The sequence below is a fragment of the Ranitomeya imitator genome, chromosome 2 (genome assembly GCF_032444005.1).
Source record: "Ranitomeya imitator isolate aRanImi1 chromosome 2, aRanImi1.pri, whole genome shotgun sequence".
Taxonomy (NCBI): Eukaryota; Metazoa; Chordata; class Amphibia; order Anura; family Dendrobatidae; genus Ranitomeya; species Ranitomeya imitator.
In genome coordinates, this window is record NC_091283.1 from 314,975,182 (window position 1) to 314,984,868 (window position 9,687).

Genomic DNA, 9,687 nt, shown 5'->3' on the forward strand with positions numbered 1-9,687 from the left:
TAGTTGGCTGCATTTTCCTACACATTTTGCCCTTCATTCCAGTACAGTTTATTCTTCCTGCTACAATATACGCAAATGCGGGAAAACTGTTTTGTTAGCAAGACCAATTTTATAGTCAGCCATTGTGTTTTAGGAGCATGCCTCCCTCTGTGAGTAATAATTCCTGGAAGGATTTTCTTTTTTGCTCAATGTCTCTAGAAGCTTTGAATGGGTCCTGGATCTTCAATTTCAACTAAAGCCAAATTTGTCACATTGTGCCCCTTTCTGTCCAAGCCCTGCCATTTGTCCAAACAGAACTTTTTGACTACATATGGGATATCGCTGCGCTCATAATACATAGTAACATAGTAACATAGTTAGTAAGGCCGAAAAAAGACATTTGTCCATCCAGTTCAGCCTATATTCCATCATAATAAATCCCCAGATCTACGTCCTTCTACAGAACCTAATAATTGTATGATACAATATTGTTCTGCTCCAGGAAGACATCCAGGCCTCTCTTGAACCCCTCGACTGAGTTCGCCATCACCACCTCCTCAGGCAAGCAATTCCAGATTCTCACTGCCCTAACAGTAAAGAATCCTCTTCTATGTTGGTGGAAAAACCTTCTCTCCTCCAGACGCAAAGAATGCCCCCTTGTGCCCGTCACCTTCCTTGGTATAAACAGATCCTCAGCGAGATATTTGTATTGTCCCCTTATATACTTATACATGGTTATTAGATCGCCCCTCAGTCGTCTTTTTTCTAGACTAAATAATCCTAATTTCGCTAATCTATCTGGGTATTGTAGTTCTCCCATCCCCTTTATTAATTTTGTTGCCCTCCTTTGTACTCTCTCTAGTTCCATTATATCCTTCCTGAGCACCGGTGCCCAAAACTGGACACAGTACTCCATGTGCGGTCTAACTAGGGATTTGTACAGAGGCAGTATAATGCTCTCATCATGTGTATCCAGACCTCTTTTAATGCACCCCATGATCCTGTTTGCCTTGGCAGCTGCTGCCTGGCACTGGCTGCTCCAGGTAAGTTTATCATTAACTAGGATCCCCAAGTCCTTCTCCCTGTCAGATTTACCCAGTGGTTTCCCGTTCAGTGTGTAATGGTGATATTGATTCCCTCTTCCCATGTGTATAACCTTACATTTATCATTGTTAAACCTCATCTGCCACCTTTCAGCCCAAGTTTCCAACTTATCCAGATCCATCTGTAGCAGAATACTATCTTCTCTTGTATTAACTGCTTTACATAGTTTTGTATCATCTGCAAATATCGATATTTTACTGTGTAAACCTTCTACCAGATCATTAATGAATATGTTGAAGAGAACAGGTCCCAATACTGACCCCTGCGGTACCCCACTGGTCACAGCGACCCAGTTAGAGACTATACCATTTATAACCACCCTCTGCTTTCTATCACTAAGCCAGTTACTAACCCATTTACACACATTTTCCCCCAGACCAAGCATTCTCATTTTGTGTACCAACCTCTTGTGCGGCACGGTATCAAACGCTTTGGAAAAATCGAGATATACCACGTCCAATGACTCACCGTGGTCCAGTCTATAGCTTACCTCTTCATAAAAACTGATTAGATTGGTTTGACAGGAGCGATTTCTCATAAACCCATGCTGATATGGAGTTAAACAGTTATTCTCATTGAGATAATCCAGAATAACATCCCTCAGAAACCCTTCAAATATTTTACCAACAATAGAGGTTAGACTTACTGGCCTATAATTTCCAGGTTCACTTTTAGAGCCCTTTTTGAATATTGGCACCACATTTGCTATGCGCCAGTCCTGCGGAACAGACCCTGTCGCTATAGAGTCCCTAAAAATAAGAAATAATGGTTTATCTATTACATTACTTAGTTCTCTTAGTACTCGTGGGTGTATGCCATCCGGACCTGGAGATTTATCTATTTTAATCTTATTTAGCCGGTTTCGCACCTCTTCTTGGGTTAGATTGGTGACTCTTAATATAGGGTTTTCATTGTTTCTTGGGATTTCACCTAGCATTTCTTTTTCCACCGTGAATACTGTGGAGAAGAAGGTGTTTAATATGTTAGCTTTTTCCTCGTCATCTACAACCATTCTTTCCTCACTATTTTTTAAGGGGCCTACATTTTCAGTTTTTATTCTTTTACTATTGATATAGTTGAAGAACAGTTTGGGATTAGTTTTACTCTCCTTAGCAATGTGCTTCTCTGTTTCCTTTTTGGCAGCTTTAATTAGTTTTTTAGATAAAGTATTTTTCTCCCTATAGTTTTTTAGAGCTTCAGTGGTGCCATCCTGCTTTAGTAGTGCAAATGCTTTCTTTTTACTGTTAATTGCCTGCCTTACTTCTTTGTTTAGCCACATTGGGTTTTTCCTATTTCTAGTCCTTTTATTCCCACAAGGTATAAACCGCTTACACTGCCTATTTAGGATGTTCTTAAACATTTCCCATTTATTATCTGTATTCTCATTTCTGAGGATATTGTCCCAGTCTACCAGATTAAGGGCATCTCTAAGCTGTTCAAACTTTGCCTTCCTAAAGTTCAATGTTTTTGTGACTCCCTGACAAGTCCCCCTAGTGAAAGACAGGTGAAACTGCACAATATTGTGGTCGCTATTTCCTAAATGCCCAACCACCTGCAGATTTGTTATTCTGTCAGGTCTATTAGATAGTATTAGGTCTAAAAGTGCTGCTCCTCTGGTTGGATTCTGCACCAATTGTGAAAGATAATTTTTCTTGGTTATTAGCAGAAACCTGTTGCCTTTATGGGTTTCACAGGTTTCTGTTTCCCAGTTAATATCCGGGTAGTTAAAGTCCCCCATAACCAGGACCTCATTATGGGTTGCAGCTTCATCTATCTGCTTTAGAAGTAGACTTTCCATGGTTTCTGTTATATTTGGGGGTTTGTAACAGACCCCAATGAGAATTTTGTTACCATTTTTCCCTCCATGAATTTCAACCCATATGGACTCGACATCCTCATTCCCTTCGCTAATATCCTCCCTTAAAGTGGACTTTAGACAAGACTTTACATAGAGACAAACCCCTCCTCCTCTCCGATTTTTACGATCCTTTCTAAACAGACTGTAACCCTGTAAGTTAACTGCCCAGTCATAGCTTTCATCTAACCATGTCTCGGTTATTCCCACTATGTCAAAGGTACCTGTAGATATTTCTGCTTCTAGTTCTTCCATCTTGTTTGTCAGGCTTCTGGCGTTTGCGAGCATGCAGTTTAGAGGATTTTGTTTTGTTCCAATCTCCTCACTGTGGATTGTTTTAGAAATGTTCTTACCTCCCTTCTGAGTATGTTTTCCTGGGTCGTCTTTGTTCGAGTCTAATGTTTTTCTTCCCGTCCCCTCTTCTTCTAGTTTAACGCCCTCCTGATGAGTGTAGCGAGTCTTCTGGCGAATGTGTGTTTCCCAGGTTTGTTGAGGTGTAGTCCGTCTCTGGCGAGGAGTCCATCGTACAAGTAATTCACACCGTGGTCCAGGAATCCGAATCCTTGTTGTCTGCACCATCGTCTTAGCCAGTTGTTTGCATCAAGGATCCTGTTCCATCTCCTGGTGCCATGCCCATCTACTGGAAGGATAGAAGAAAAAACTACCTGTGCATCCAGTTCCTTTACTTTCTTCCCCAACTCTTCAAAGTCCTTGCAGATTGTCGGTAGGTCCTTCCTTGCCGTGTCATTGGTGCCAACATGTATCAGAAGAAATGGGTGGACGTCCTTGGAGCTGAAGAGCTTTGGTATCCTATCGGTCACATCCTTGATCATCGCACCTGGAAGGCAGCATACTTCTCTTGCAGTTATGTCCGGTCTGCAGATGGCTGCTTCTGTGCCTCTCAGTAGTGAGTCTCCCACCACCACCACTCTTCGTTGCTTCTTGGCTGTACTTTTTGCTGTCACTTGTTGCTGTGTGCCCTTTTCTTTTTTGCTTGCTGGTATTGCTTCATTCTTAGGTGTGCCATCTTCGTCCTCTACAAAGATTTGATATCGGTTCTTCAGTTGTGTGGTTGGTGATTTCTCCATGGTCTTCTTGCTTCTTTTGGTCACATGCTTCCACTCATCTGCTTTTGGAGGTTCTCTGACACTTTTTGCACCTTCTGTGACCAGTAGAGATGCTTCTGTTCTGTCTAGAAAGTCTTCATTCTCTTTGATGAGTTTCAAAGTTGCTATTCTTTCTTCCAGACCCCGCACCTTTTCTTCTAAAAGGGCCACTAGTCTACACTTCTGACAGGTGAAATTGGATTCTTCTTCTGGTCGATCTGTGAACATGTAGCACATGCTGCAGCTCACCATGTAGGTTGTCACATCTGCCATGTTGCTCCTAGATCCTGCTGACTTGCTGTGTGTTTTCCTTCTTGTGTAATCTACTCAGCCAAGCTCTCTTGCAATAATGTCCTACAGGCAAAAATTTGCGCGCCGTAAGGCGCGCGGTTTGGTGATGCTTTCAAAGCAGCTGGTCCCGGCTGTACCCAACGATCTTCTAGCTTAGGGAGACTTCGCTTCTCCCAGAAGGCACCTGGAATATGCAAATTAGCCTCCTGAAGCTTGAATCCCTGGTTTGGTGATGCTTTCGAAGCAGCTGGTCCCGGCTGTACCCAACGATCTTCTAGCTTAGGGAGACTTCGCTTCTCCCAGAAGGCACCTGGAATATGCAAATTAGCCTCCTGAAGCTTGAATCCCTGGTTTGGTGATGCTTTCGAAGCAGCTGGTCCCGGCTGTACCCAACGATCTTCTAGCTTAGGGAGACTTCGCTTCTCCCAGAAGGCACCTGGAATATGCAAATTAGCCTCCTGAAGCTTGAATCCCTGGTTTGGTGATGCTTTCGAAGCAGCTGGTCCCGGCTGTACCCAACGATCTTCTAGCTTAGGGAGACTTCGCTTCTCCCAGAAGGCACCTGGAATATGCAAATTAGCCTCCTGAAGCTTGAATCCCTGGTTTGGTGATGCTTTCGAAGCAGCTGGTCCCGGCTGTACCCAACGATCTTCTAGCTTAGGGAGACTTCGCTTCTCCCAGAAGGCACCTGGAATATGCAAATTAGCCTCCTGAAGCTTGAATCCCTGGTTTGGTGATGCTTTCGAAGCAGCTGGTCCCGGCTGTACCCAACGATCTTCTAGCTTAGGGAGACTTCGCTTCTCCCAGAAGGCACCTGGAATATGCAAATTAGCCTCCTGAAGCTTGAATCCCTGGTTTGGTGATGCTTTCGAAGCAGCTGGTCCCGGCTGTACCCAACGATCTTCTAGCTTAGGGAGACTTCGCTTCTCCCAGAAGGCACCTGGAATATGCAAATTAGCCTCCTGAAGCTTGAATCCCTGGTTTGGTGATGCTTTCGAAGCAGCTGGTCCCGGCTGTACCCAACGATCTTCTAGCTTAGGGAGACTTCGCTTCTCCCAGAAGGCACCTGGAATATGCAAATTAGCCTCCTGAAGCTTGAATCCCTGGTTTGGTGATGCTTTCGAAGCAGCTGGTCCCGGCTGTACCCAACGATCTTCTAGCTTAGGGAGACTTCGCTTCTCCCAGAAGGCACCTGGAATATGCAAATTAGCCTCCTGAAGCTTGAATCCCTGGTTTGGTGATGCTTTCGAAGCAGCTGGTCCCGGCTGTACCCAACGATCTTCTAGCTTAGGGAGACTTCGCTTCTCCCAGAAGGCACCTGGAATATGCAAATTAGCCTCCTGAAGCTTGAATCCCTGGTTTGGTGATGCTTTCGAAGCAGCTGGTCCCGGCTGTACCCAACGATCTTCTAGCTTAGGGAGACTTCGCTTCTCCCAGAAGGCACCTGGAATATGCAAATTAGCCTCCTGAAGCTTGAATCCCTGGTTTGGTGATGCTTTCGAAGCAGCTGGTCCCGGCTGTACCCAACGATCTTCTAGCTTAGGGAGACTTCGCTTCTCCCAGAAGGCACCTGGAATATGCAAATTAGCCTCCTGAAGCTTGAATCCCTGGTTTGGTGATGCTTTCGAAGCAGCTGGTCCCGGCTGTACCCAACGATCTTCTAGCTTAGGGAGACTTCGCTTCTCCCAGAAGGCACCTGGAATATGCAAATTAGCCTCCTGAAGCTTGAATCCCTGGTTTGGTGATGCTTTCGAAGCAGCTGGTCCCGGCTGTACCCAACGATCTTCTAGCTTAGGGAGACTTCGCTTCTCCCAGAAGGCACCTGGAATATGCAAATTAGCCTCCTGAAGCTTGAATCCCTGGTTTGGTGATGCTTTCGAAGCAGCTGGTCCCGGCTGTACCCAACGATCTTCTAGCTTAGGGAGACTTCGCTTCTCCCAGAAGGCACCTGGAATATGCAAATTAGCCTCCTGAAGCTTGAATCCCTGGTTTGGTGATGCTTTCGAAGCAGCTGGTCCCGGCTGTACCCAACGATCTTCTAGCTTAGGGAGACTTCGCTTCTCCCAGAAGGCACCTGGAATATGCAAATTAGCCTCCTGAAGCTTGAATCCCTGGTTTGGTGATGCTTTCGAAGCAGCTGGTCCCGGCTGTACCCAACGATCTTCTAGCTTAGGGAGACTTCGCTTCTCCCAGAAGGCACCTGGAATATGCAAATTAGCCTCCTGAAGCTTGAATCCCTGGTTTGGTGATGCTTTCGAAGCAGCTGGTCCCGGCTGTACCCAACGATCTTCTAGCTTAGGGAGACTTCGCTTCTCCCAGAAGGCACCTGGAATATGCAAATTAGCCTCCTGAAGCTTGAATCCCTGGTTTGGTGATGCTTTCGAAGCAGCTGGTCCCGGCTGTACCCAACGATCTTCTAGCTTAGGGAGACTTCGCTTCTCCCAGAAGGCACCTGGAATATGCAAATTAGCCTCCTGAAGCTTGAATCCCTGGTTTGGTGATGCTTTCGAAGCAGCTGGTCCCGGCTGTACCCAACGATCTTCTAGCTTAGGGAGACTTCGCTTCTCCCAGAAGGCACCTGGAATATGCAAATTAGCCTCCTGAAGCTTGAATCCCTGGTTTGGTGATGCTTTCGAAGCAGCTGGTCCCGGCTGTACCCAACGATCTTCTAGCTTAGGGAGACTTCGCTTCTCCCAGAAGGCACCTGGAATATGCAAATTAGCCTCCTGAAGCTTGAATCCCTGGTTTGGTGATGCTTTCGAAGCAGCTGGTCCCGGCTGTACCCAACGATCTTCTAGCTTAGGGAGACTTCGCTTCTCCCAGAAGGCACCTGGAATATGCAAATTAGCCTCCTGAAGCTTGAATCCCTGGTTTGGTGATGCTTTCGAAGCAGCTGGTCCCGGCTGTACCCAACGATCTTCTAGCTTAGGGAGACTTCGCTTCTCCCAGAAGGCACCTGGAATATGCAAATTAGCCTCCTGAAGCTTGAATCCCTGGTTTGGTGATGCTTTCGAAGCAGCTGGTCCCGGCTGTACCCAACGATCTTCTAGCTTAGGGAGACTTCGCTTCTCCCAGAAGGCACCTGGAATATGCAAATTAGCCTCCTGAAGCTTGAATCCCTGGTTTGGTGATGCTTTCGAAGCAGCTGGTCCCGGCTGTACCCAACGATCTTCTAGCTTAGGGAGACTTCGCTTCTCCCAGAAGGCACCTGGAATATGCAAATTAGCCTCCTGAAGCTTGAATCCCTGGTTTGGTGATGCTTTCGAAGCAGCTGGTCCCGGCTGTACCCAACGATCTTCTAGCTTAGGGAGACTTCGCTTCTCCCAGAAGGCACCTGGAATATGCAAATTAGCCTCCTGAAGCTTGAATCCCTGGTTTGGTGATGCTTTCGAAGCAGCTGGTCCCGGCTGTACCCAACGATCTTCTAGCTTAGGGAGACTTCGCTTCTCCCAGAAGGCACCTGGAATATGCAAATTAGCCTCCTGAAGCTTGAATCCCTGGTTTGGTGATGCTTTCGAAGCAGCTGGTCCCGGCTGTACCCAACGATCTTCTAGCTTAGGGAGACTTCGCTTCTCCCAGAAGGCACCTGGAATATGCAAATTAGCCTCCTGAAGCTTGAATCCCTGGTTTGGTGATGCTTTCGAAGCAGCTGGTCCCGGCTGTACCCAACGATCTTCTAGCTTAGGGAGACTTCGCTTCTCCCAGAAGGCACCTGGAATATGCAAATTAGCCTCCTGAAGCTTGAATCCCTGGTTTGGTGATGCTTTCGAAGCAGCTGGTCCCGGCTGTACCCAACGATCTTCTAGCTTAGGGAGACTTCGCTTCTCCCAGAAGGCACCTGGAATATGCAAATTAGCCTCCTGAAGCTTGAATCCCTGGTTTGGTGATGCTTTCGAAGCAGCTGGTCCCGGCTGTACCCAACGATCTTCTAGCTTAGGGAGACTTCGCTTCTCCCAGAAGGCACCTGGAATATGCAAATTAGCCTCCTGAAGCTTGAATCCCTGGTTTGGTGATGCTTTCGAAGCAGCTGGTCCCGGCTGTACCCAACGATCTTCTAGCTTAGGGAGACTTCGCTTCTCCCAGAAGGCACCTGGAATATGCAAATTAGCCTCCTGAAGCTTGAATCCCTGGTTTGGTGATGCTTTCGAAGCAGCTGGTCCCGGCTGTACCCAACGATCTTCTAGCTTAGGGAGACTTCGCTTCTCCCAGAAGGCACCTGGAATATGCAAATTAGCCTCCTGAAGCTTGAATCCCTGGTTTGGTGATGCTTTCGAAGCAGCTGGTCCCGGCTGTACCCAACGATCTTCTAGCTTAGGGAGACTTCGCTTCTCCCAGAAGGCACCTGGAATATGCAAATTAGCCTCCTGAAGCTTGAATCCCTGGTTTGGTGATGCTTTCGAAGCAGCTGGTCCCGGCTGTACCCAACGATCTTCTAGCTTAGGGAGACTTCGCTTCTCCCAGAAGGCACCTGGAATATGCAAATTAGCCTCCTGAAGCTTGAATCCCTGGTTTGGTGATGCTTTCGAAGCAGCTGGTCCCGGCTGTACCCAACGATCTTCTAGCTTAGGGAGACTTCGCTTCTCCCAGAAGGCACCTGGAATATGCAAATTAGCCTCCTGAAGCTTGAATCCCTGGTTTGGTGATGCTTTCGAAGCAGCTGGTCCCGGCTGTACCCAACGATCTTCTAGCTTAGGGAGACTTCGCTTCTCCCAGAAGGCACCTGGAATATGCAAATTAGCCTCCTGAAGCTTGAATCCCTGGTTTGGTGATGCTTTCGAAGCAGCTGGTCCCGGCTGTACCCAACGATCTTCTAGCTTAGGGAGACTTCGCTTCTCCCAGAAGGCACCTGGAATATGCAAATTAGCCTCCTGAAGCTTGAATCCCTGGTTTGGTGATGCTTTCGAAGCAGCTGGTCCCGGCTGTACCCAACGATCTTCTAGCTTAGGGAGACTTCGCTTCTCCCAGAAGGCACCTGGAATATGCAAATTAGCCTCCTGAAGCTTGAATCCCTGGTTTGGTGATGCTTTCGAAGCAGCTGGTCCCGGCTGTACCCAACGATCTTCTAGCTTAGGGAGACTTCGCTTCTCCCAGAAGGCACCTGGAATATGCAAATTAGCCTCCTGAAGCTTGAATCCCTGGTTTGGTGATGCTTTCGAAGCAGCTGGTCCCGGCTGTACCCAACGATCTTCTAGCTTAGGGAGACTTCGCTTCTCCCAGAAGGCACCTGGAATATGCAAATTAGCCTCCTGAAGCTTGAATCCCTGGTTTGGTGATGCTTTCGAAGCAGCTGGTCCCGGCTGTACCCAACGATCTTCTAGCTTAGGGAGACTTCGCTTCTCCCAGAAGGCACCT